Genomic DNA, 25,276 nt, shown 5'->3' on the forward strand with positions numbered 1-25,276 from the left:
TTCTTGGCAGACTATAGCAGGATGGCTTGCCATTGTCCTCCCCAGTTGTCACCTTCCCCAGCAAGCTGGGCACTCATTTTACCAACTTCGGAAGGATGGAAGGCTGAGTTGACCTGAGCCGGCCACCCAGGAATCCAGCTTCTGCTGGGATCGAACTCGGGTCAAGGGGAGAGTTTTTGGTTGCAATATTGCTGCCTACCACTCTGCTCCACACAAGGTTACCTGCATGAATGATTCTTCCATTCTCTGCTCATGAGTTGTGGAGTCTTGGATGTACAGTCTTGCTGTTCTTAATGTCACATGGCTAAGGGTAGGAAATCTTTGGGAAATCAGCAGTTAGCAATCCTAAATGGATCTAGTAGAACTTTCAACAATTTTTCCCCCCCAAAACAGATCATAATGCTCCTCATTCTTGGAAAATAACTGGTCATTATAGCTATCTATTTAAGAAACAAAATCAGAGCACAATTAGTGGAAACAAACTAAAAAAGAACTTGTGCTTATGTTCTTCTGAATGATAATTAGGACCTTTTTCGACATCATTAGTACATCCTAAATAGAACCCTTAGTAGCGCTTGGGGAAATGAGAGCTGTAGGAGTAGGCAACACCCCAGCTGTGTACATTTTTAGACTGGCAATTCTAGCATTTACTTCCTCTGTGGAGTCTCAATTAGCTAGCAAATATTGGAGTTCATATTCCTTCCAACTGATGATATTTTAAACTAGAGCTGCTTGCATAGCATTTCTCAACCTGCAGAAGCAAACCATACTTCTAACCTATGAAGCTTCATTCCAGCCAGCTGCCCATTGATGTGGTGGACTGCAATTCCTTTCAGCCAACATTCATGTTTGCCAGGAATAATAGGAAGAGTAGTGTCATGAGTACTGATGGTGAGCAGGAGGGGGCCCCTATCCAGGGGGGAAAATGCATGCATAGTACTGAGGAGTTAAGCAGCCATTCAAAGAGACACAGATCAGACCCGCCTTGACTTTTGGGGTTTATCTGTCTGGGTTTTTCCCACGCTTCTTCAGTTTGTTAGGATTTTCTGTCTTATGTAGCAGTAATAAACACTAGAGACCTATTCCTCATCTCAGCGTGATTCCTGACTGTTAGGACAAGTAGACCCACAATAAAGAGTGAAGGGTGTGGTTTTAATGTCACTTTTAAGTTCACTTTCTTTTAGGCTGGAAAGCATTTCTTGCTTCCACAAGTTAATGTTGTTTCACCAAGGGAAGCAAAACAGGATCTTCTTATTGCTTTAAAGTATTTAACAAGAATAACATGGATATTAAGCTCCCTTTCTATTGCAATACAGAAGGAGCTGTTGTCTCTTTTCTTTAGCTGCTACGGTATTAAAAAAAAAAAAAGGCTTGAGGTCTTGCATGCTAGGGGTCTTCAACTTGTTACAGAAAGAGTGCCTTTTCTTGCATATCATTATTTCCCCAGTCCTGAACATTGGTGTGTATCAGGATTCTATTCTACATTCTATGCCCTTCTGAAATGTTGGCCAAAGGCCTTGTGGTCTATGGAGACTGTGAATAATAGTTCACCATATCTGGAAGATGCCAGGCTGGGGAAGTGTACATATTAAGGTCTGATCATGCAGCCCAGAGTGATAAGGTAGGATTTTCTTGGCTGTAGACATCTCATTCTGAAGGAGTCAACCAATTAACATCAATGTGACCCTTACAGTAGCTATGAGTAGCTATTTTAATAGATAGCAGAGAAGTGCTGCACCCATGCTCATTCAACATCTGTGCACATTCTTCTGAATCACTTTCAAAGCATGCAGAACCCTCTTTTCTGTGCTTCCAGATCTATTGAGCTATTGAACATAACTCATTCCCAAATTAACTTCTTCCAAACACATTTGCACTGCATTCTATTCATGCCATCTAGTTCTTCTCTCAGATTCTGTTGCTGAGTCGGCTTAACTACCTGCCTTGTTGTTCATTTTTTGCCTGAGAATGTTCCTCATAAACAAGGGGCATCCCTTTCCGCAATTAATATGGACCAAAGTCTCATGATACTCCATTTCTTGGCTTTCTTCTGACCATACTTGTCAAGACAGGTCAGATTTCCTTTCTCCGTTAGTCTTCTATGGCAGGCAAATGTGTTTTCAGCAAAGCAAGCCTTTCACACGCAAGTAAGGTTTGGCTGCTGAACTGGATGTTACTTGGTTCTGGCTGATGTTTTATCAATGTCTTTTTAAAGGGGTTTAATTGCATTTTAATTGTCCTTTTCATTCATTTATTTAATTTTAAATGTTTTCTATTGTTAGGCACCTTGAGTGCTGCACCCTGGCAGAAAGGTGTATTACAAAGACAACAAGTAAACAGCTATTTTATGTTTAAAGTTTAACTCAAAAATTCCATTTATCATCATATTGTCTAGTACATATTTTCTCCCCATCTTACGGAATTGCTTCTGATGTTATAAATTGGTAGGTTCCTAATCTCATTTTATTCCCAATCCCCCACCCTTACTTTCAATTTTGTCAAGAGAATGACATACGCATGGGGCAAAAGTTAGCAAAAATTAACCTATTCAGATGTAAATCTCAACAGTGAGCGTTGTTGCCCCAGGCAATGTTCACGCAAGATTCTAAAATCTAATTTGCTTAATCATGATTTACTGAATAAATTACAATTGCTAGGTTTGCACAAAATGCTAAGAAACAAATAAGCAAACCACATTATGCTTAGAATATTGTGTGAATCCATATAATCCACAGAATAATGGGATAAATTCACTCAGTAACCCCATTTGTTAGAATGGGATGCCTAATAATTTAGGACTGCTTTTAAAAATGCAATAGTTTCAGTACATAGCCAGCAGGAAAGGTTTGTCAGGCAGGAATTAAGTGTCAGTCCTATGCAAGTTAATGTGTCTGTGTAAGAACTGCACATTGCTCTTATTTTGGCATTTCATTTGCCTCCCTCATTATTACATCACTAACACTCCAAGATAGGGAGAACATAGATAGGAGACAATGCTTATGGAAAATAATAGTCTTTGGATTAGTCTTTAAAATATTTTTAAAATATACAGTATTTATATGTATTGGCTTTGAAAACTTGCACCCAAGTTAGTCCAGGCATGTGAGGTTGTGTTAGTTCAGGAGAGAATGTTGGAATTATATTAGGGTGATAGCACTGTATTAGGATGCTTTGGTGATTAATATTGTATTAGCAGGTTAGCATTAGTACTATAGAATCTTAACGAGAGGGTCATTAATGTGGAGGAACTAGGACAGAGGAGGAAACTGTGGTGGAAAGAATGAGCTGGAGTGGGATGAAGAATGAAAAGGGGACAGAACCTCTGGAACCTCTGGCTGGGTACTCCACCAACTTGTGTCATGGAGGATTGGAGAGAGGATGAGCTATGCTTACAGTATCATGTGGGAGTGAAAGAGCAGAGTCAGGCACCATGACACTGGAGGAATGAGTTAAGTGGTGGGTGTGCAGTTGCCACTATGGACTTGTGTATCTGTGACAGAGATAAATGGAACAGAAATGGTGGCAGTGTATCAGTTCTCATCATACCAACTCCTAGAAGCCAGAATAGAGGAGAGGAGGTCTCCAGAGAAGTTGCAGTATGGTTGTAAACAATTCAAAGTGGAAAGGGCACAATTTTTTTAATAATAGCATTTTCTGACACTGTATATGTTTATTTAGAAAAATAAACTTATTCAGCACAGATGGGATTTTACGACATTTACTGCACTAATATTGCAAAAGATATCTATATTCATTGGGGGGGGGGTTGTGTGTACTTGGGTGGGTGAGGAGTTTTCCATTCTGATCTTTGCTGATCTTAATCCATAGAACAACTAGTAAGTGCTCATTTGTTACATATACTGTACTTTGTTCACTTCTTAGCTAGAGCTACCCACTTTGAGTTGCAAAAATGTGAACGTCCACTACATGGAAGCAAAGAGATAGAGAAAGCTCTGACTTTCTGCTGTCATCTAGTAATCATCCAGATTTCAGGAGTCCAAAACTGGCACCAATATCTTAGGGGATGGGAAAGAAGAGTTATCCCTTCATATATTTATTGTGATTCATTTTCACTGAACTTCCAAAAAGTTAAGATCATGTCAATCAGGTGTTTTGGCAAAAAGAGAAAGCTAGATACTTCTAATTCTCTGCAGAGGATCACTTTGGTTGGACTGAAAAAACAAAACAGATGAATATTTTACTTGGGAAACAAAGACAGCCTTTCTTTCACTACATAGGCCGTAAATGTAAGGGCTTTCCTTCAGCACTGGATCATTTGGTTTAAACAGACTTCCATCAGAGTTTAGAACCTGTATTAATGATTGAAATCTTTAGAAATTTACTCCAAAATTGAGAAAGGCTATCTATTGACATCATCCTGGTAGCACTTCCTAAAGAAGCCCCAAAGTGATTTCACCATAAAATGAAAAGTTAAGATCACATTTTCTGGGGATGACAGTCTCTCTTAATGGATAACCTGAGACATTAAATTAGCGTAACCATTAAATCATCCAAAATATGGCCTTAAATAAAAAATAAAGCAGAAGCCCTTTGTATGTAGGATGTGCATATCCCCTCTTGATAGCTATCTGTTTACATTTTGTAAAGAATCTAAGAAATGCATAAATCTGGAACCTCAGAAAGCTTCATTGCAATCTTCTCCTGCATTGGACTATGGAAGTTGGGAGTGTCTTCTGATCACCTCAATTGAAAATTACATATTATTATAGCTAATGTTTATGACAACCTTAGCATAGCAATGTTGGTTTAAAGAAACATCTTTTTTAAAAAAATCAAGTTGATCAGTGGATTACAGAATGTAAATTAGTCAAACATTTGTAAAAAAATAATAATCTGCTAATCAGTTAAATATTTAATTTGTTATTACTAAGTGTGATAGTACAATGTCAGAGTATGTGGTTTTTTAAGATTAAGAAAGGAAAAATTCAATTTTAATAATTGTTCTTATTATTTTAATGATTAGGTTCTAACCAAAACCAGTCAATCTTATAGAATTAGAATATGAAATAAAAGTTTTTATTATTCCCCACCCCCCAAAAAAAACCCTCAATGAATACATAGACACTGAAGGGAAAAACAAAACAAAACAGGTGCTTTTAAACTGGAACCAGGATACAATTACATGGAAGCACAGACTGATTTATTGACAGGTACACTACTGGAGGCTGAAAGTGACAGCCTGGGGTGGGGTGGGGTGGGGTGTTTAAAGCCCTCTTCATAGGTTAATGCAAATTACCATCTTCATGTATTTGTTTACCCTACAACTACAGTCAATTAGCAGCAATACAATAGAACATTGCAGTCAATGTGATTGATAAGGACAGTCTTACTGATTGGGTTAATTCATGTGCATATTAAAATATATGATGAAGAGTGGTAAAATGAGTTCACACTTTTCTGTATAATAGAGTTTTCACTTAAAACAAAAGGCCCAAGAATTTGTAGCTGAAGTATTGTTTCAGTTTAACTGAGATCTGAAAAACCTTGGTTCCCCTTGGGCTGCTATTAACAAATCTTTACAGTTATGCTGGACTACCTTTTGATAAAGAAGTGATTTCACCCTGTAGAATTTCAAGAGAGTCTACAGTGGTATTAGAAATAAGTTCCAACTTTGCAGAAATTCCATGTAAAGCCTTTTCAATTTCTGCTACACCCAGCCTGGGGAGTAAAAGTCTTAAAAAATTTATGGAAACCATTTGGATTGCCATAAGAACAAAAGGAAGTACCTCTGGCCAGGAGAGACCTCCAACAGCCACTGCTTCCACTGTTCCTTATATACCAAAGTGTGTAAAGTGTATGGAACTGTATTTTAACTCCTGAGCTACATAGATAGACTGTTACCTTACTGGTGAAGTGTGTCCCCAGATCACAATCTAAAGAGAGAGGGACCCCCCACCTAGGGATAAAATCAGCCAACCATTTCTTTGCCATGGTGGTTTCATCATTCCAATGGTAAGCCTCCATCCAGCCTGAAAAGTTAGATGATAGATAGATAGATAGATAGATAGATAGATAGATAGATAGATAGATAGATAGATAGATAGATAGACAGACAGACTCTGGGCAGTTTACAGCAAGGATAAAAACATTAAAATACCATAATAAATATAAATACAAATATAATATTGAAGATAAATACAGTATAAAATCCAGATGATGATACTAGTTGGAATATCATCCATGTGTGTCTAAGAGGCCATTTTAGGGCACTAACCCTCTCCAGGGGTGATTACTCCCCATCCCGCCCCAAGCGAGGTGGCAAAACTAGGTTTTAAGTTGTTTTTGGAAGGCCACAAGAGATGGAATCTGTCTTATCTCTGTGGAAGGATGTTCCAGAGGGCAGGAGCCACTGCAGAGAAGGTGCACTTCCTGTTCCCTGCCAGATGGAATTCTCTTACAGACAATATGCACAACACCTAACAAATAACAAAGTCTAAATGATGTGGGAAGCTTGGCAAAATTCATTTGCAAAGATTGAAACAGTCCTTTCAAGCATGGTCTGGCTGCAGGCCATGTTGGTTCACCCAGAGCCACGGTGTATAATTTACAAATAGGACAAGAGGAATATGTGACTTGAGCCTCTTGATGTATAAAGGGGGCATACTTTATAGACAGTTTAAGACTGTGACCCTACCCTCCTTTTGTTTGTTTGTGTGAGTTAGTGAGAAAGATGGACTGTTTTATTAGTGAATTTGGGGCCACTGGTTATCTGTCTGGATGTCTCTGTCACTCCTTGCACATATCCAATGGTGATGTTTTCTCTGACAGGCCCTTTCCTGTAGTAATCAACAGGAGAAGGCAATGCATGAGTCAAGTCCTCAGCTTGGTGTGTTGCCGGCAAAATTACTGTAGCAGGTGGGCCTCTAAGCAGAGATGTTCAGACTGCCACATCAGCATGTCAGCTTTTTTGGCATTTTTTTCCTGCTCTTGGCTACCATGGTAACTAAGTACTTCCTTAAGCATTGGCCGGGTGAAGAGGTCAAATTTAATTGTCCTCAGTTTAGGTGTTAATAGGTGCATTGCCTGAGGGGAAGGCAGCTTGCAGGACTTTTGTTTAGTTTTTAGCCTTGCAACTGAGTAAGCAGCTTGCTCTTCACTGAGAGTGTGTGTGAATGCACAAGCCTGTAGATATGTTTTTGTGCTTTCTGTAAATAAATTTATTTTTATAGAAATGCCTGGTGTGTGATTTTTCTGATCTCTCTGGGCCAAATGCTTTCCAGCACTCTGTAAGAGGTTATGGGCCCAGTAAAGCAGCCCAGTAAAATGCCAGAGGGAGATAGCCTTCCTGAGCACCTGCATTATATTCAGCAGCTGTTTCTTGAGTTGCAGGAGAGAGGAATGGAATTTATACCTCTCACAAAATCCTATATCCTCCTGTCCTCACTGAATGAAATGTGGGACATGCTGATTTGTACCCTGGAGGCTATGCCTGAAGCAGGACTCACCCCATTGTATGTTACACAGTGCTTACTCGCTGAATGGGAGAAGAGAATAGAAAGATCCCCCCCCCATCTCTTCTGGAAAGCTGCAGCATCATAAAACAAGGGAAAAGAAGGGAAAAGAAGCTGAGGCCACAGCACTAGCCAGCCAGTGATGCTTCACTGGTGGTTCAGCTGGACATTTGCAGAAAGACTGTGCCTTGAGACCCAAGACTAGAAAGACAGAGAAGAAGAACACAAGGGCAACACAGAAGAAGGCTCTTCAGACAACCCAAATTGCACAGGTTGCTGAGAAGGGTAATTCTGTTGTGTGGGTGTTAGATTCTGGGGCCAATTGTCATTTATGTAATTGTAAAAGCTCTTTCGTGTCACTGTCTAAAACAGACAAAGTGTATCTTTGGCTGATGGGTCTGTGACCAAAATTATGAGACAAGGTGACTTGTATTTATCCTGCTTGGGAGAAACTGTAAAAGGTGTGTTGTATGTGCCAAATTTACAATCAAACCTTTTATCTGTGGCACAATTGGCTGCAACAGGGTATGTCATAACATTTAAGAAAAATGGTTGTGAGATACGAAAAAATGGGAAATTGTGTGCTACTGGTATGTTAAAAGACTCCTTGTACATTGTGCAAAATGCAAGGAAGCCAAGCTGCAAGGCTGCAGTTGGCAACACTCCATATCATGACCAATGTGTACACCTGATGCACAGGAGATTTGGTCATGCTAATTTCAAGTATATAGCACAAATGCCACAGCTGTGTGCTGACCTAAAGATAAAACCCTGTGATAAATACTTACTGTGTAGTTTACAAAGAATGCAAAACACTAAAAGCTCATGTGAGTAAGCACAGTGACAGAGTTACAACTAGACCTTTGGAAATTGTACACTCTGACATTATTGGTCCTTTTGCTCTAAGACTTGGACAAGCAAGGTATGCAATGACCATCATTGATGATTTCTCAAGATACACATTTATCTACATCTTAAAACATAAAGATGAGGCATTTGAGAAATTTAAAGGTTTTGTGACATGGACAAATGGAAAATTCCCTAGGCCTGTTTCTGCACTCTAATGTGATAGAGAAGGAGAGTACCTTTCTCACAAATTCAAAAGGTTCCTAGCTGAAAAAGGGATAGAACAAATTATTTCTAACCCTTACACCCCTCAGCAAAATGGTGTTGCTGAAAGAAAGGGCAGAACCTTGTAAAATGTGATGGAATGCATGCTTAAAGATTCACATTTATCTTTTAAGTATTGGGGAGAGGCAATATCTACTGCCTGTTATGTACAAAACAGATTGTATAACTGTGATTCAGGACACTCCATTCAATTTGTTTTATGGTGTGAAACCAAAGGTAAACCATCTTAGAGTGTTTGGTAGCACTGCTTGGGTTCATATACCAAAACAACAGAGAAGGAAAGGAGGCCCCACAACAAAGAAAGCCATCTTTGTTGGATATGAACAATGCCAGAGGAGCTACAGGTTCATAGTGGGAGAGAAATTGATAATTAGCAAAAGCGCTTCTTTTGCTGAACAAAACTGGGGGAGATTAAACTCTAGCTCTCCAGTTGATCTAACAACAGAAGAGCAAGGACTTGCTGATAGTGATCTTTTGCTTGATGAGGACATTAAACCAGGAAAGCAAACTGAAGATCTGTCTGATGAGACAGATGCTTCTCAGGAAAGTGATAGGAGTCAAAATTTAAGCCCTGTATTACCTCGCAGATCTCAGAGAAGTAATAAAGGCTTTCCTCCATCACGTTTTCAGGCTGAAACAGTAAAGGCTTTTCACATATTCACAGAACCTGAGTCCTTAGAACAAGTGAATGCTTTACCACCTGAGATTGCACAAAATTGGCATTCTTGAAAGAAAATAAAACATGGAAACTGGTAAATCTACCTCCCAATGAACGCTGTCTAGGTTGTAGGTGGGTTTTCAAACTGAAAAGGGATGCTGATGGCAAAATCCAAAAATATAAAGCAAGGTTAGTTGCAAAAGGGTTCACTCAAAGGAAAGCTTTAGAATTTGACAAGACTTTTGCACCAGTTACTAAAGGTGAATCAATTAGATTACTGTTAAAAATTGCTGCACTCAAAGGAATGTCAGTTCACCACTATGACATTCAAACTGCATTTCTCTATGGTGATTTAGACCACAAATTATACATGCAGCAACCCCCTGGCTATGAAAAAGGGGAGAATGTGGTCTGTGAATTGCAGAAATTAATCTATGGGTTAAAACAAGCTGCTAGATCCTGGAACCAAAAATTAGATGAAAAACTGCAGACTTTTGGTTTTGAAAAAGGAAAAGCAGCTCCCTGTGTATATATGAAGAAAGACAAACAAGGCTGTATGTGTCTGTGCATTTATGTTGATGATTTGCTGCTGTTCACATCAACAGAAAAACAAAGGCTTGACTTTGAAGCCTGCATGAAAAGCCATTTCACATTAAAAAAGCCTTGGAACAGTAACAAATTACCTAGGCTTGGATATACACAGGGAGAAGGATGGTAGCTTTCTGTTAAGCCAACGTAGTCAAATTCAAAAGCTCTTAGAGGATTTTAACATGCAAGAGCATAAACCAGTCTCTACTCTGATGATAACAGGTTTTCAGAAGATATAGGAGAAACTCAATTAACTGAGGCAGAGAAATATAGATCTGCAATTGGAAGTTTATTGTACATTGCAAATCACTCTCACCCAGATATCTCAAATTCTGTGGCCATTTTAAGTAGACAGATAGAGAAGCCTACGTCTACTGGAAAAGTAGCATTGAAGAGGTTAATCGGGTATTTGCAAGGAACAAAGAATTATTGCCTGAAGGTAAATGCCTGTGGAACAGAGAAATTGCAGGCTTCTGCCGATTCTGACTGGGGAGCAGATGTCAGTGACAGGAAATCCACTTCTGGGATTTTAATTCAATTTGCTGGGTCAAGCTTAGGCTGGCATTCTAGAAAGCAAATACTTGTTGCTCTTTCCAGTGCAGAAGCAGAGTTTTATTCTCTAGCACAAACCTGTAATGAGGTTATATGGTTTAAACAGTTGTTGAAAGACATAGGCATGGAAGTGAACCACCCTATAACTGTTTATGAGGATAATCAAGCTTGCATTGCTATGGCAAAATCTGAAGCCTGCAAGAATAGGACAAAACATATAGATATTAGATATCACTATATGAAAGACATGATAGCCAAAGGGGAAATAATGTTAAACTATTGTGAATCAAAAGACATGATTGCTGATATTTTAACCAAACCTCTTGCTCTACCAAGACATACAGAGTTGACAAAGAAAATTGGTTTTTGTCTTACTCGTTAGCATAAAAAAAGGGGGAGTTATGGCATTTTTTTTTCTGCTCTTGGCTACCATGCTAATTAAGTACTTCCTTAAGCATCGGCCAGGTGAAGAGGTCAAATTTAATTGTCCTCAGTTTAGGTGTTAATAGTTGCATTGCCTGAGGGGAAGGCAGCTTGCAGGACTTTTGTTTAGTTTTTAGCCTTGCAGCCGAGTAAGCAGCTCGCTCTTCTCTGAGAGTATATGTGAATGCACAAGCCTGTAAATATATTTTTGTGCTTTCTGTAAATAAATTTATTTTTATAGAAATGCCTGATGTGTGATTTTTCTGATCTCTCTGGGCCAAATGCTTTCCAGCACTCTGCAAGAAGCTTCTACTAGTAATATCAGATAAATCACAAAGAGGTGCTTTATACCATAATATAATAATCTTGAAAATAATAACAATCCTTGCAGTGGAGCATGAATAAAAGGATCATGGGAGATAAAAAGTTTCAGCCAAAATTAGGAGCTTTCTCTCCTTCCAAACAACATCAAATAAATAACATACTCCATATGTATATTTTGAGTCAGCAAAAATAATAACAGTTTGTGCAGCTGCCGACTTGCAGGCTCTGGCGAGGCTAAGTTCACCCACCTGAGCACCATGTACTTCTGGTAAAGAAAAGGATTCCAATACCGCTTAAGGATAATAAACAGAGTATCCAGTACATAATTCTTCCATTTTGTCTTGGAGATAGGAACTATCAGTGAAAAAAAAAAAAAAAGACAGTCAGGTCAGGATTATCTAGAGGAGTATCAAAAAGATCTGGATAAGGAGACAAAAGCTCAAAACAGAGAGAAATGCAGTCAAGTGGCAATCTGTATGGGATGCCTTTTGTAGGATTGGCAAGAGGATTCAAAGGCAGGCAGTGGATCACAGGAACATTTTTAGTGCCCCCCCCAAAAAAAAAAAATCATAATGAGGCAGTCTTTCAGGGGAAAAATATTGCAGGTGTGCATTTCCCAACAAAACATGAGACCCATCCATTGCAAGAGGGTGCCTCAGTGCCAAACTTTGTGATATGTCAGTTAACATATCTCTCTTTTGAGGGAGATGGGCAGTGACAAAATTTGAAATATAAACAAACAAACAAACAAAGCAGCAGCTACAACTTGTAAGCAAAAAGACTCTTAGCCACAGGATTAAGTTCCATGAAATAATAGGCTGAATGTTTAGGAAGGGGAACATTTAGTTGGACCATTACCTCATTGGGAAATATCCCCTTCTTCTGACAATATAACACAAATGGTTTCTTAAAATCTGGTCTCCACAGTGATGGTGTAGTAGAAAGTGATTCCTTTAAAGAGTTGAAAGCAAGTTCAGCTTCAGAATTCTATTGTAGAGATTCTGGAGCTATCACAGAGGTTAAAGCAAAAAGAGGCTTAATCGAAACAGAATGTTCAGGGATCCCTTAACAATGGTAATTAATAGTATCTAAAAAGGTGGTTTAGTATAGGATAGCATAGAAATAATATGGTTCAGTTTCAACTTACATTCCCTTGTTGAAATAAGATGTTCAAAATAGAATATATCTTGAAGGCAAAATTGAAATTTTCATTTAGCCTCCTTATAGCCAAATATTAAAGTAATCCTAAACAAGCTTTTTTGCATAGTTCTTCAGAAGGAACCACCACCAAAAGAGTATCTGCACACTCTATTAATTTCACCCCTTGGAAAGGTTCAGATCAGACAACCTTTCTCTCAAAGCCATTCCAAATAAAGTTGGAGAATCACAAAATCTCTGGGGTAAATGTGTTTAGGTATACTATTTTTCAAGATGGGCAAAGGCAAACAAATATTGAGAGTAAAAGTATACTCAAAAGGCAGAACGAATGAAAGTGAAATGTTATGTGGCATCAGTAGGAATGAAAAGTCAACAAAATATTAAGATTTGGAGCAACAGGATGGATAGCAACCACCCAGTTGTTCATGGCTCTCGGATCCTTCATAAATTGATATGGGGTCTTCCCTATCCAACAACCCTTCTGGGCTTGGGAATGGAAGATAAAGGCATATGTGCAGGTGATACTGTAGGAACCAATATTCCCTGGACTGGGTAGGAAGTTATCAAAAGTGCTATCTCCCCCAAGGAAAAATATTGAGGTTTGAGTTTGCTTCTGACTCTGAAAATGAAACTTATCTTGAGTCAGAAGGGGAAAACAAAGCTTATCAGGAAGGATTTAGAGAAATAAAAAACAGAAGTGACTCAGCACAGCGGGAGAAACCAGAGATGCTGATTGGACAAACTTCAGAGGGAGGTTTGAATCCTCCAATCAGCGCTTGAGAAAGAAGAGTTGAGAAGCTCACATATCAAAAGGCACCTGGATTGGCTGTAGGTGAGAAAAGGCACAGAAAGGATTGTTTTAAAAGGCAGATGCACCAGGAGCAAGCTGCTGGAGACAACTGATTCTTCAAGCTCACAGCATCTGTGAAAGACTCCTTACCAAAGTCTGAAGTGTTGCCTGTAGCCAGCATGGAATCACAGCCAGTTTCTTCTGTCACTGCGGACCTACTTCCTGCACATGCCACTCCAGTCAAGCCCATTCTTGCTGTCCCTGCCAAGCACAGCCTTGCATCCAGTTCCAAGCCTCGTCTCATTGCTCCAACACAATTCAGTCTTGCCTCCAGTCTCAAGCCTTGTTGTGATGTTCCTGCCAAGCCTAGCCTTGCTTCCAGTTCCAAGCCTTGTCTTGTTGTTCCAGCCAAGTCCAGCCTTGTCTCCAGATCCAAGCCATGCCTAGATGTTCCAGTCCAGCCTTGCCTAGCCTCTGTACTCCAGCCTAGTCTAAGCTGTGCACCCATTCAAAGACTCGTGCCTCAAGCCTCTTCTTGAGGCTTGCAGAATCATTAAGAGAAGTAGCTGAGTTCTGCCTTGCTGTTTTGCCAAGATCTGAACCTGCAGCCTTGCCTGATCATCCTCTACTGCCTGGGTGGACTTGACTGAACTGCATTGCTTAATCTATTCCAAGGAGTTTTTACTGTTGTAAATAGTTATTGTAAATAAAGAATTTAATAGTAGTTCTGCCTGGTTGCCTCATAGTCTGAACAGAACAAATATTTCATTGTGAAACAGAAGGAATTTTCCCCAAGGATTTTTACTGGAATCACTCCTTGAAAGACATTTATATCTTGCTAACCAAGATCAATCTAGATCAGGTAGAACTTCCAGTTGGCCAACTGAAAAATCTTCCATGTTCCCCTCTATAGCAAAAAACACCAACATTTCCAAGAAAGATTTTTCTGGTACATCCAAATAAGCTCCATAATGAGTACAATAAAGTTTAGCATCCAGCATACACATTAGAACCCTTCCCAACAAATTTACACAAGTATGATTACTGAATAAAAAGGCATGTTAAGTGTTCATGGTCCCAATTGTACTCTAACTGATTCAGAAAGCAAGCAAGAAGCAAGGTTCCCCCTAATCCCACCTAGCCAGATAGATTTGTCTAAGACAGGGAGGTCAGGAAAGGAAACTTTTAAAACAGAAAAGGTTGTACCAGTATCTATTAACAAAGGAGCTTTCTGGCCAGAAGCAGCCACATATACCAAAATTCCTGACTGATCAACAGTCACAAGAGTATACTCTTTGCTAGTGGAATTAGGCCCCCATCTTCCAAGAGAAAAGAGCCCGATTGAAACTCTCTTCTACAGTCTCAGGTGCTAGAGGCTGAGTTGAAGCATTAATGAATTGAGTATGAGTTGAAGTAGGTGTTTGTGGATGAGAATGTACCATTGGTGCCTGTATTGCCAAGGGTCCAGGCAGTGATCAGGTGCCCAGACAATTGGTTCTTTTAGATCCAGAGACAATAAGCACACCAGTGAGTAAATAGATTTTAAGCTTTATTGTTTAACTGTGCCAGGCAAATTAAACAGAAACCCAAGAAAGCATAGCATACCAAGCAAGATAACAAATCTCCCTTCAGTTGTCAGGAGCTCCAATAAAGCAACAGGGGAGAGTCCCCAAGCCAATTCTGCACACAGCACCCAGAGCTAGGTCTGTGGCCAAGCTCCAAGCTCAAGTGGCAATCCTAAGGTTTTCACCGAAGTCTGGCATTAAAACCTCATGACCCAATTTCCATGGTGCTGAGACTGCAGGACCTGACCTTGACTAGATGGTACACCTGCTCATAACAAAATCCAGGAATGACTGGGAACTATACAGATAAGCCAGTGCTCCTTTAAATGATCTTGAGGTCTTCCCACAACTATGTGAAGATTCCTCCCCCCTTTTCAAGCAAGAGTGGAAACCATGGCTCATATGGTCAAATCTTCATATGGAGGGGAAACTAAAAGATGTCACTTAAACTCCTCAAAATACAAGGGTCTTCCATGTTGCCACTACGGTGCCTTGAGGGGATATCTACATTCTTGACATTGCAAAAAGCATGGCCGCTGGGTCTCCAGTGTCCATGCTTTCTGCAATAATACAGTATCAGTAGTCTCACCCTTGGGTTCACCTTGGCCTCTACTTGACACACTGCAGTGGTTTGTTCGGCTGGTGTTGTTGAATCTATAGGGCTAGCAAGTGGTTATGGTCAGTCTGAGTTTGTGCTGCTGCTTCTTTTTCTGCTACCAACTATTCCCATATGCAGGTACATCCAGCTCCCATGATCGCCGGCACAAAACATCATTCATCATTTTAGTATAATGTCAAGTAGTAGTCACTCTCAAAAGGTATCAATATTAGAATAACAGGGTGCAGTACAAGATCTGGCTTGAGAGCCTCCAGAGTGTTCTTGACCTTGTATGTTCTTCTCTGCCTTAGACTAATCCTGATCCACAGGTGCCATAGCTATGACAGATTCTGCAATATGAGTTTGATCATATTTAAGTCTTTCCCTTAATGCAGGGTATCATCATGGGTTATGGAGGACCCATGCATTCTGGAGATTGTCAACTCTTGCCTTACACAAAAGGGCAGCTTTCTGTTTAGGAGTTAACTGTCCTGGAAGTAACAGTTCTACATACCCCCAAGTAGGGTTATAAACTGCAAAAAATTGAACTAGTTTCTGGTGAAATTTTCCTAGACTTTTTCTGAGTTTAGGAAAGGTTAGACTCCAATTGATCAATGTTTCCCACACTGATGATGTTCTGAAAATCTCTATAAACCTGGTTGTTCTCCCAGGGCTTGGAGTAGGGTGGTTGTTGAGCTCCTATAGGTTATTTCTTGTTGATATATATTATTTTCTCTTCTGGATGTCCATGATCTCTTTCTTAACTTTTATTGTTTCCTACTTTTAAATTGTAAGCCACCCAGAGTGTTTGGAATCTGGAAGCTTCTATATTATAACAAATAATTAAATACAATTATGGGGAGCTTGTGATAATGTGTCAGATAATGGATGGAATCCTGGCACTTGGTCTGAAACAATTTGGATTGGAGTTGTGGCATGCTTGACTCTAACTCAGGAACCATTCCTTTCAATTGCAGTGTTAGTATTCTCAGTTGTTCAGTGACAATCCCCCCTTTACCAAGATTGGTGGTATGCTTGGCTAAGAAGCCATTGTGGGGGCTTCTGCTGGTGGGAATGCAGCAAAGGGTCCAGGCAAGGTCTACTCATTCATTTAGTAAATCAACAGGTTGATGTTGAAAAAAAATGCAGATTTACTCACTGGTTCTTCAGCAAAGGATCGTTACCTTGTCGTGGTGCTGGAGCTTGAGCACCTCAATGATGCCATGAGCTAAACCGTGAAGGGCCACCCAAGACGGGAAGGTCATGACAGAGAGGTCAGATTAATGCGACCCCTGGGGAAGGTAATGGCAACCCACCCCAGTATTCTTGCCGTGAAAACTAAATGGATCAGAGATATGTCGGTATACCATCGGAAGATGAGACCCCCAGGTCAGAAGATGGTCAAAATGCTACTGGGGAGGAACAGAGGATGAGTTCAACTAGCCCCAGACATGATGATGCAGCTAGCTCAAAGCCGGAAGGATGGCTAGCGGCCGACGGTGCTGGTGGTGGACGGCAAATCCAATGTTCTAAGGATCAACACACCATTGGAACCTGGAATGTAAGATCTATGAGCCAGGGCAAATTGGATGTGGTTATTGGTGAGCTGTCAAGATTAAAGATAGACATTCTGGGTGTCAGTGAACTGAAATGGACTGGAATGGGCCACTTCACATCAAATGACCACCAGATCTACTACTGTGGACAAGAGGACCACAGAAGAAATGGAGTAGCCTTCATAATTAATAGTAAAGTGGCTAAAGCAGTGCTTGGATACAACCCAAAAAACGACAGAATGATCTCAATTCGAATTCAGGGCAAGCCATCTAACATCACAATGATCCAAATATACACCCCAACCACAAATGCTGAAGAAGCTGAAGTAGAGCAGTTCTATGAGGATCTGCAGCACCTACTGGACAACACGCCTAAAAGAGATGTTATTTTCATCACAGGAGACTGGAATGCTAAGGTGGGCAGTCAAATGACACCTGGAATTACAGGTAAGTATGGCCTGGGAGAACAAAATGAAGCAGGACATAGGCTGATAGAATTTTGCCAAGACAATTCACTCTGCATAACAAACACTCTCTTCCAACAACCTAAGAGACGGCTTTATACATGGACTTCACCAGATGGACAACACCGAAATCAGATTGACTACATCCTTTGCAGCCAAAGGTGGCGGACATCTGTACAGTCGGTAAAGAATATACAGAAGACCTGTATAGGAAGGATAACAATATCGGGGATAGCTTTGACGGTGTGGTCAGTGAGCTAGAGCCAGACATCCTGAAGAGTGAGGTTGAGTGGGCCTTAAGAAGCATTGCTAATAACAAGGCAGCAGGAGACGACGGCATCCCAGCTGAACTGTTCAAAATCTTGCAAGATGATGCTGTTAAGGTAATGCATGCTATATGCCAGCAAATTTGGAAAACACAAGAATAGCCATCAGATTGGAAAAAATCAACTTATATCCCCATACCAAAAAAGCGAAACTGTTCAAACTATCAAACAGTGGCACTCATTTCGCATGCCAGTAAGTTAATGCTAATGATCCTGCAAGGTAGACTTCAGCTGTTCATGGAGCGAGAATTGCCAGATGTACAAGCTGGATTTAGAAAAGGCAGAGGAACTAGAGACCAAATTGCCAATATCCGATGGATAATGGAAAAAGCCAGGGAGTTTCAGAAAAACATCTATTTCTGTTTTATTGACTATTCTAAAGCCTTTGACTGTGTGGACCATAACAAATTGTGGCAAGTTCTTAGTGGTATGGGTATACCAAGTCATCTTGTATGCCTCCTGAGGAATCTGTATAACGACCAAGTAGCAACAGTAAGAACAGACCATGGAACCACGGACTGGTTTAAGATTGGGAAAGGAGTACGGCAGGGCTGTATACTCTCACCCTACCTATTCAACTTGTATGCAGAACACATCATGCGACAAGCTGGCCTTGAGGAATCCAAGGCTGGAGTTAAAATCTCTGGAAGAAACATTAACAATCTCAGATATGCAGATGATACCACTTTGATGGCTGAAAGCGAAGAGGAACTGAGGAGCCTTATGATGAAGGTGAAAGAAGAAAGTGCAAAAGCTGGTTTGCAGCTAAACCTCAAAAAAACCAAGATTATGGCAACCAGCTTGATTGATAACTGGCAAATAGAGGGAGAAAATATAGAAGCAGTGAAAGACTTTGTATTCCTAGGTGCAAAGATTACTGCAGATGCTGACTGCAGTCAGGAAATCAGAAGATGCTTAATCCTTGGGAGAAGAGCAATGACCAATCTCGATAAAATAGTTAAGAGCAGACACATCACACTGACAACAAAGGCCCACGTAGTTAAAGCAATGGTGTTCCCTGTAGTAACATATGGCTGCGAGAGCTGGACCATAAGGAAGGCTGAGAGAAGGAAGATCAATGCTTTTGAAATGTGGTGTTGGAGGAAAATTCTGAGAGTGCCTTGGACTGCAAGAAGATCAAACCAGTCCATCCTCCAGGAAATAAAGCCAGACTGCTCACTTGAGGGAATGATATTAAAGGCAAAACTGAAATACTTTGGCCACATAATGAGAAGACAGGACACCCTGGAGAAGATGCTGATGCTAGGGAGAGTGGAGGGCAAAAGGAAGAGGGGCCGACCAAGGGCAAGATGGATGGATGATATTCTAGAGGTGACAGACTCGTCCCTGGGGGAGCTGGGGGTGTTGACGACCGACAGGAAGCTCTGGCGTGGGCTGGTCCATGAAGTCACGAAGAGTCGGAAGCGACTAAACGAATAAACAACAACAACTCACTGGTTGTGCAACAAAAAGCCTCGTTTGAGCTGTGAACAATTTGGTCGTAGAGTGTCATGGAGATGATCTTGAGGGAAATATTCAGAAGTAGTTCCAGATAGAAAAAAGGGCAGAAGCCTTCCTTAAGCCCTGGAAAAAGGAGAAGGCTGGCTCCTCCATAACTCACTGGAATATAAGAGGAAGGGAAGGGAAAACACAATCTGAGTAGCAAGATTCTGTTAATATAGCCTATCCCAATAAAGCTTAGTTCTAGACCTCTTGTGGAGTCTATTTCCAGATCTGGACAACCTCAAAGGGCTAACATTGGCATAGGGAGGCAGAGTTGCAGTCTCAGCCAGGGAAACTGGTGGATAAAATGAGATTATACTTTTTTTAAATAATAGAGCCTTTGCTTAAAACAAAGAATTGACAAATCTGTAGCTAAATTATTTTAGCTTAACTGTTTTCTGAAAAACCTGGGTTCCCAGCACTAATGTTAACATCTCCCAGATGCTTAGTATAATCCTTCACAGCTAGCTTGCATTCTTGCAGTTAATACTTCCACTTATCTTGTTAGTGCCTTGTTACCTCAGGCACAGCTGAGAATTCCAGGCACCTAATTATTTTTTGCTGAATTTGCAATGTGGCCTATTAAAAGTATATATATAAACTGGGGTCCAAAATTAAACCCTCAAATTTCTCCTATGACATTCACTCAAGTGTATCATCCTGATGGGAAGACATTTTTGCCTTTCTCTGGAACCCCTTCTATTTCATCTCTCATTCTGCAAGTTAGTCGTCCATATCAGAACTTCAAACCTTGTTTTATAAGAATTGTGGGAGATGAATGGAGAAGTACATTTGAAAAATCCCTTTACAAAAGCTTCCTTTCATTCACCCAAGCTGTTAATACCTAGAGTTTCTATCCAACACCATGCAAGTAAATATTTTGACTTCATTAATATATTTTTTATTTGTCTAAGCTTTCCTGTAATAGTTTTCTCTATCTATCAACACTTAATTCAAATTAATTAGTGCCTTGAAGGATTTAAAAAATATACAGTACTATTTGTATATTACAATAAAGTGAAGTCTGAAAACCAATCAAATAAATTAGATGTATAACCAAACCATTTTATATAAAAAAGAAATAATGCTGGGTTTAAATTAATTAATTAAAAGTTTTTAACTAATGCATGATTTAAATTGATATTTTTCTTTAAACTATTATTGGTTTTTGCTGATAAAGTTCTCAAGTTCAATCTCTATATCTAAATAAGAACAGGGTACTTTAATAAAGAAAAATAACAGATTGATCAGTTTCTAAACAAGAACTAAAAACAGTCCTTGACCATAGAAGGAAAGAAGACCCCATGCACACATTCCCTAGAAGAGGTTTCTGAAATTATTTATATATTTATATATGAAATATCACATTTCATAAAGTGCAAAAAATATGCATCCTATATCCCTTCCTCTCCTTTATAAAGAGGTCAGTGATCAGTTTAGACTGCTAGCAAAAAAGTCATTTTCTTTCCTTAGGAGCTTGTTGTGATGAGAAGAGAGAAAGGAAAATTGAGTTCTGGGGGTGGAGGGTGGGGGGGGGAGGATGATAGAAAGAGAGTCCTATCTACTATATTCTTTTGTGCCATTCACCATGCATATGCAGAACAGCCTCCAATGAATTATCCTTGATGGTGTTGCCTATTCTTGGGCTATAGAGAGATCAAAGTTGGCCCCATTTAGGTTGAATACGTTTTTCATTCATTTTGTCCCAATCCAAAGGTTCAGATGTGCAAACATGGACTGCAGTAGAAGAAACTGCATAAGTATATCCGTCAGGTAGATCCATAAGCTGGCTAACTTCATCAATTAACTATGCAATGGAAGCCATTGGCATTTATTCTTTTGTTTTCTGAAATGTTTATGAGACTAACCAAAGTTAAATCCATTAATCATTTTTTTTAATCAGTTTGGGAATCTAATTTTGAATGAATTACTAAATCTGAGATCCAAAGACCCTGTGAGGGGAGCCATGAAGAAGGCTGTACTTGGCCCAGATAGTTATTAGTTATCTTGAGTGCTCACCAGAGCAGAAAGGCAGGATATCAATCCGTCACCAATCAATCAACCAACCTTTTTTCAATAGGGGTAGAAGTTTCCTTCTGTTTACACAGTGAACATACTGGAGGAAAGGAAAAGTCATTTTTTCCAGACTCCCTAACAATTCTTCCCTGTCCCTTTCAGATCCTTGTCACATTGTTTACAGTTACTTCCACTGTTTACTTGGAAGTAACCCTATCAATAGGTTGGTCATCTACATTAGTGGGTACTGGCTTATAAAAGTGCATTTTTATGCATTTTATAATAGCCATTATAATTTCCCTCAAAGTATTTTTAAATTATGTTTTTTTTTTAACACAAGTAATTTCTCTCCCCCCAAAAGTCATTGCCATAAACATCCATTTCCATAGGGAAGAACAACATTTGAAAGTTGACATCTGTTGTCTTTTAATTATTGTCAAAAAGCTCTAACAGATTATTGAAGCAAAAATCATGCTTTAGTTCTGGTAGTAGACTAGCACTCAGACACATTTTCAGTTTCAGGACAGCTTTATTATATATTTAAAAGTGTGGTCCCAGTACCCTCTTAAGAGCTGTCATAAATTTGAGTCTGATATCTGAATTCCAACAACTTTTATCAATCCTAAAAAGACATTATTTTGGGGTGCTACATACCTTTTTAATTTCACTCTTTGAAATACTGGGGATATCCCAAAGATTTCCAGAGAATATTATTGAGTCATTTGAGACATCACAAGCTGTATAAATAAAACAAACAGGTCTGGCCAATACACACACACACACACACTTTTTGAGATGCATGGCTAGTCTTTTTTTAAAGAAGCTGTCATGACCATTGAGTTATTAAATGAAGAAGCTCTCATTCTCTCTGTCCCGGATGTCTTGCCTCAAAGTTATCATCTCACCAAAGGCAGAGCTGTTGAAATATTGTAGTTATGTAGTTTGCCTTGCAGCAATGTAAATTATTCAAGAGTTCGCACTGTATTTGCTCACCGGCAACTCATATCATACATGCAAATTAATTTCCACATTACCATATCTCCATCTGGTAGAGACAATTACCTTTGTTACCAGGTGCAAGTGTTCTGTTTAAATAGTGGGAGGAAGGAGAAAGATAGTGAGGAGTATCCCACCCATCTCAAGAGAAGGTCTGTTGGGAATCCTTCCCACTTAATCCCTAGGGTCAAATAAGGAAGTCAATCTTTGCAGTGATTTGATCTGTCCATCCTAATATGTGAACTGTAACTTAGTATTCCACCAGCTTTTGCAAATCAACCATCTTTCAACCTTGCACTTGGTTCAATATAAAATGAAACGTTTTTTAAAAGAAGACCTATTATGGGAGAACAAACTGTATTAACAAGGCAATCTTATTCTCCATTTAGGACACTCCAATACTGTTAATCAACTGAGCAACCACAGGACAGAAACAAAGGTGTAGAGAAGTTTGCATCTCTATGCTTTCTTCTTGGCTTGTCTGTTTGGTTTGACCTTGCTTTCACAGGAGTAACGGGGAAGGACAGTCAAATGAGTGACATAAGCTTTCTATGGGTCAGGTCTGGAAAAGGAGGCATGATGGTGTTAGTTCTTTTGGATCTTAAATTTCATTTTATCACACTATCAGCCCAGTCCCAGCAAACCCACCTTTAGATCTTTTCTGAAATATCAGCTTTGAAGTTTGGGAGAGGGAAGGAATACTGGACTTCTGGTGGGAACATGGTGGATGGAACAGCTGTGCCTGTGAGCTCTGCAGGCTGAAAAAGCAGTTTTTTTCAGGCTCAGGCTGGTTTCTGCTGAAGCCCAGGAGCGTTTTTCTGGATCAACAAAAGCACTTGGCATTGACCCATTTGTCCCCTGGACAGCAAATTGCAGCCAGGAGATTGTAAACAGCATTCCTGATCGACGGGTAAGACTTTGCCAGGAAGCTGGGATGTCACCATTTCCAAGCTATGCTGCAGCCTTAAAGGAACGTTGTCCAGCCACCCCATTTCTAAAACACCCAATTTATCTTTCTCTATGTATTTTGTATCCTAAGAGAGGCTTTCTACATTAAGGAGAAACTATCTCTGTAGGTGCTTATCATTATTTTTGTGATTAATTTTCTTTTGGAAAAAAATCTTTTTAAGCTTTGGATTTTGCTTTCCATCCAATATTGAGGGTTTAGAGTATATTATCATCTCCCTATTATTTTTGTGCTAATTTTGAAGATTTTAGCATTTTTCCTACATGTTGAGTCTGCCATTCTGAACTTTTACTTTCCTGACATTACTTTCTCTACTGTTATCTTAACTCAGTTTGGAAATTTTCCATTACTTTTTACCGCTGTCCATTAAGTACCTAGGGGGGTGCCATAATTTACTGTGTGAGACATGGATGATCTTAACCAGGCTCTCTCTGACTTCCATTGAGATATTAAAGCAGATATTAAGCAGATTTGTTTCTGATTCCTGGCAAGTTATTATGCAAGACATTCAGAGCATTGTGGAAAATATGTCATCTAAAATGTACCATCTGGTTGAGGATACTGTGGACAAAATTGAAGAATTTAATAGCAATGGAAATGTCTCTTCTAAGAGTGAGATGGGGCTTCTGTTGAAATGTCAGATGAAATTGACAATGCTGAATTGAACAGAGAAATTGAGTTGCAAGTAATGAGTGAATTTGACTTTCTGATGGAATGCTATGGAAAAGAAGAGGTTGTTATGTATGGGAGATTTTTTGAAGAGAAGTCTGTGGTTGTGAGGGGTACAGCTGGGCTGTTTCATTTCTTTAAGAAAATAGCTCTGTGTTTATTATGGGGATACGTAAATGCTTTGGTCTATTTTGAAGTGGGTTAAGGGGCTAAGAATATTTATCTGGATTCCTTCCTATAACTGAAATGTCATCAACCAACCTGGTGGTGGACTGGTTATTTCATCATCACAACCTACAGAATCTGGGTTTTCATAACTTGCTAAACCACCAGAAAAAAATAGCCACGGTCAAAACTAACCAACCTTAGCATATTGTGCAAATACAGCTGCTTCATCTAATTAAGCATGTTGTATGAACTCAGACCAAAATGTTTCTGTTGGAATTCCATTGCTCTTCCTGTCTTTCAGGATGGCATATAGAGGCTGTTTTCTGTACCAACACAGGTAAACATCTGGCTTTCCAGATGTTGCTGAATTACAACTCCAAGAAGCCCTAGTCTATCTAGCCAATGCAGCCTTGCTTTATACTCTTGTTTAACATCCTCCATTCAGAGTCACAGCAGTGTCTGAGGATTTGAAAAGGACATTATTGTTTTTTTTTTTAAAATAAGTACTTTGTCTCATAAATGCAAAGTTAATTTTTGTCATGATTAATTTAATTATCCCTCCAAATACTACATATTTCACAACATTTATTCTGAGTAATTATGCTTAAAATCAGGCTGTAACTAATTCCCCATCTACAAAGCAGTTACATTTTTTTTAAGGATGCTTAGAGCAAACCAACATTTGCTTTTATTTAATTTTCCCTTTTGTGAATGGGAAGGGCAATCAAGATAATGAACACAAGGGAGGTGAGAATTCCTTGCAGTGGAGGAATTGTCTTATTATTGAGGTGGCCAGTGGAGGCCTGTCTTTCATTATTATTTTTTAAAAAAACTTTTGTTCATTCACTTGCTGCAGAGTGGAGACCCTCCTCCAATTTGTAGCTTTTTCCCAGGAATTATTACCTGATTATTTTCATGGAAGACATTCTTTAATGGAAAATAAAACAGATCCCACTGACCACCTGAAAGGTAAGGTGTTCTCTTTTTCTCCTGCAATTTTTTAACAGAAATTTACTTACTTCCCATGACAGAGACAGGGGAAAAAACACCTTTCTCAAGACTAAAGAATTTCACAGAAGATAGAATTCACCCTGGTATTATTCTGAAGACAATAGGGAGCCTAAGACTGGCTGTCCAGGTTGAAATGTGAGATGTGTTGGCCTTCCTTGAACCAATAACTATCTTTGAATATGGCTTTGAAACCATATAACTATACAGAAAGTTTCATGAATGGTGACAGAAATAGACCAAGCATTCACTTTACTCCTTAGAGGACAACTGTAGCTCGCTCCTTCCTTCCTTCCTTCCTTCCTTCCTTCCTTCCTTCCTTCCTTCCTTCCTTCCTTCCTTCC

This window comes from Candoia aspera, chromosome 1 (genome assembly GCF_035149785.1).
Source record: "Candoia aspera isolate rCanAsp1 chromosome 1, rCanAsp1.hap2, whole genome shotgun sequence".
NCBI classification, from domain to species: domain Eukaryota; kingdom Metazoa; phylum Chordata; class Lepidosauria; order Squamata; family Boidae; genus Candoia; species Candoia aspera.